We start from the raw sequence: 3,791 nt of genomic DNA on the forward strand, positions 1-3,791 counted from the left end.
TAGATGCCGTGCCCCCGCGGGCTGCGGCTTTGGCCATGGGGGGGAACCCCCGTGAAGAGGGTCCAGTGCTGGGAACTCTCTCTGCCCCTTACCGGGCTCTCTCTCGCCGTGCCTGGACGGGCTTGCTTTCCATTCTTGGTGGGACCGACGCCGGCACCACATCTCCCCGGCTTTCTCTGCCCCCGTGCCCCACCGGGCAAACTTCGCTTCGGGGGTTCCACACTTCGGCAGTGGCCGGCGCCAGCCACTCGTCAACTTTTTTTCTTTTCCCCGCTTTCGTTGCCGAGCCCGGGCTGGGCTCCGGCTCACGGACGAGCGAAACCCATCCAACACCGCTGAGGGTGCGCCAGCGGCCGCTCCAAACCGCCGCGCCTTTGTTCGGCCCCGCGGGTCCCCTCTCTGACCCGGGCGAAAGCCACCGAGAAGCCAGACGGACCCCTGCCCAGCCGCCTGGCGGGTGGCTTGGAGCAGCCGCTCGGCAGCGCTGCCCTGGGAGTGCTCGGCGTCGCTTGTTCCCTCATATACGGAACTGGAGGGCCGTCAGCTCCGCGAGCGCACAACCAGCCGACCTCCGCCCAGCGGCAGGTCGCAGAAATCACGCCGGCTTGTACGATGACGTAGGCGGAGGCAGAGCGCAACAGCGACCCCTTGGCGACAAGCGCGATCTCCGCGGAGAGCACGTCTACTCGCCGAGGGAGAGCACGTCTACTCGCCCAGGGAGAGCACGTCTACTCGCCCAGGGAGAGCACGTCTACTCGCCCAGGGAGAGCACGTCTACTCGCCCAGGGAGAGCACGTCTACTCGCCCAGGGAGAGCACGTCTACTCGCCCAGGGAGAGCACGTCTACTCGCCGAGGGAGAGCACGTCTACTCGCCCAGGGAGAGCACGTCTACTCGCCCAGGGAGAGCACGTCTACTCGCCCAGGGAGAGCACGTCTACTCGCCGAGGGAGAGCACGTCTACTCGCCCAGGGAGAGCACGTCTACTCGCCCAGGGAGAGCACGTCTACTCGCCCAGGGAGAGCACGTCTACTCGCCCAGGGAGAGCACGTCTACTCGCCGAGGGAGAGCACGTCTACTCGCCGAGGGAGAGCACGTCTACTCGCCGAGGGAGAGCACGTCTACTCGCCGAGGGAGAGCACGTCTACCTCCCGCCTGAGGGAGAGCACGGGGGGGGGGGGACAAAGACAGGCGGCAGCAGCTTCGGTGAACGTCACCCGGGAGGCGACCGGGGCTGTCCCGGGGCAGTCCCGGGAAGCCGGCGTCCGACACAGGGAACCATCAGCTGCCGGACCGGGGCGAATCCCCGCGGCCACGGCAGGGGTGGGGGCTCGAAGACAGCCGGCAGCCGCTTCGGTGAACGTCACCCGGGAGGAGACTGGGGCCCTCCCGGGACCGTCCCGGGAAGACGACGTTCGGCACGAGATCCCGGCCGCGGCCGGACTGGCTCGAAGCCTCGCGGTCCCGGCAGCAGCCGGAGCCGCTCGCCGCCTCGGGCTCCCGGCCCCCTACAGATCCGGCGACTCGTTCGCGGGCGGCGGGGGGAGGCAGTGGAGGGGGGTGCGGGGAGAAGCGGCAGCGGAGGCGGAGGGGGGGGGGGCTCGAAGACAGCCGGCAGCCGCTTCGGTGAACGTCACCCAGGAGGCGATCGGGGCCGTCCCGGGGCCGTCCCGGGATGCCGGCTTCCGGCACGGGGGTCCCGGCCGCGGCCGGACCGGCTCGTATCCCCGCGGCTCCGGCAGGGGGGGGGGGGGGCTCGAAGACAGCCGGCAGTCGCCTCGGTGAACGTCACCCGGCCGGCGACCGCGGCCGTTCCGGGGCCGTCCCGGGAAGCCTGCGACAGGCACGGGGTCCCAGCCGCGGCCGGACCGACTCGAAGCCCCGCGGCCCCGGCACGGGGGAGGCCCAAAGACTGGCGGCAGCCGCTTCGCTGAACGTCACCCGGCCGGCGACCGGGGCCGTCCCGGGGCCGTCCCGGGATGCCGGCATCCGGCACGGGGTCCCGGCCGCGGCCGGAGCGGCTCGAATCCCCGCGGTCCCGGCAGCAGCCGGAGCCGCTCGCCGTTCGGGCTCCCGGCACCCTACGGATCCGGCGACTCGTTCGCCGGCGGCGGGGGGAGGCAGTGAAGGAGGTGCGGGCAGAAGCGGCAGCGGAGGCGGAGGGGGGGGGGGGGCTCGAAGACAGCCGGCAGCCGCTTCGGAGAACGTCACCCGGCCGGCGACCGCGGCCGTTCCGGGGCCGTCCCGGGAAGCCTGCGACAGGCACGGGGTCCCGGCCTCGGCCGGACCCGCACTGGGTGCCGCCGCCTCGGGCTCTCGGGACGGTATGGATCCGCCGACTCGTTCGCCGGCGGCGGGGGGAGGCAGTGGAGGGGGTGCGGGGAGAAGCGGCAGCGGAGGCGGAGGGGGGGGGGGGCTCGAAGACAGCCGGCAGCCGCTTCGGTGAACGTCACCCGGCCGGCGACCGGGGCCGTCCCGGGGCCGTCCGGGGATGCCGGCTTCCGGCACGGGGGTCCCGGCCGCGGCCGGACCGGCTCGAATCCCCGCGGTCCCGGCAGCAGCCGGAGCCGCTCGCCGTTCGGGCTCCCGGCACCCTACAGATCCGGCGACTCGTTCGCGGGCAGCGGGGGGAGGCAGTGGAGGGGGTGCGGGCAGAAGCGGCCGCGGAGGCGGAGGGGGGGGGGGGGGCTCGAAGACAGCCGGCAGCCGCTTCGGTGAACGTCACCCGGGAGGCGACCGGGACCGGCCCGGGAAGCCATCGTCCGGCCCCGGATCCCGGCCGCGGCCGGACCGGCTCGAAGCCCCGCGGCCCCGGCACGGGGGAGGCCCAAAGACTGGCGGCAGCCGCTTCGCTGAACGTCACCCGGCCGGCGACCGGGGCCGTCCCGGGGCCGTCCCGGGATGCCGGCTTCCGGCACGGGGTCCCGGCCGCGGCCGGACCGGCTCGAATCCCCGCGGTCCCGGCAGCAGCCGGAGCCGCTCGCCGTTCGGGCTCCCGGCACCCTACGGATCCGCCGACTCGTTCGCCGGCGGCGGGGGGAGGCAGTGGAGGGGGTGCGGGCAGAAGCGGCAGCGGAGGCGGAGGGGGGGGGGGCTCGAAGACAGCCGGCAGCCGCTTCGGTGAACGTCACCCGGCCGGCGACCGGGGCCGTCCCGGGGCCGTCCGGGGATGCCGGCTTCCGGCACGGGGTCCCGGCCGCGGCCGGAGCGGCTCGAATCCCCGCGGTCCCGGCAGCAGCCGGAGCCGCTCGCCGTTCGGGCTCCCGGCACCCTACAGATCCGGCGACTCGTTCGCCGGCGGCGGGGGGAGGCAGTGGAGGGGGTGCGGGGAGAAGCGGCAGCGGAGGCGGAGGGGGGGGGGGGGCTCGAAGACAGCCGGCAGCCGCTTCGGTGAACGTCACCCGGCCGGCGACCGGGGCCGTCCCGGGGCCGTCCGGGGATGCCGGCTTCCGGCACGGGGTCCCGGCCGCGGCCGGAGCGGCTCGAATCCCCGCGGTCCCGGCAGCAGCCGGAGCCGCTCGCCGTTCGGGCTCCCGGCACCCTACAGATCCGGCGACTCGTTCGCCGGCGGCGGGGGGAGGCAGTGGAGGGGGTGCGGGGAGAAGCGGCAGCGGAGGCGGAGGGGGGGGGGGGGCTCGAAGACAGCCGGCAGCCGCTTCGGTGAACGTCACCCGGGAGGCGACCGGGACCGGCCCGGGAAGCCATCGTCCGGCCCGGGATCCCGGCCGCGGCCGGACCGGCTCGAATCCCCGCGGCCCCGGCACGGGGGAGGCCCAAAGACTGGCGGCAGCCG

The sequence above is a fragment of the Melanerpes formicivorus genome, unplaced genomic scaffold, assembly GCF_026170545.1.
Source record: "Melanerpes formicivorus ecotype bairdi unplaced genomic scaffold, bMelFor1.0.p_v2 SCAF_142, whole genome shotgun sequence".
Taxonomy (NCBI): domain Eukaryota; kingdom Metazoa; phylum Chordata; class Aves; order Piciformes; family Picidae; genus Melanerpes; species Melanerpes formicivorus.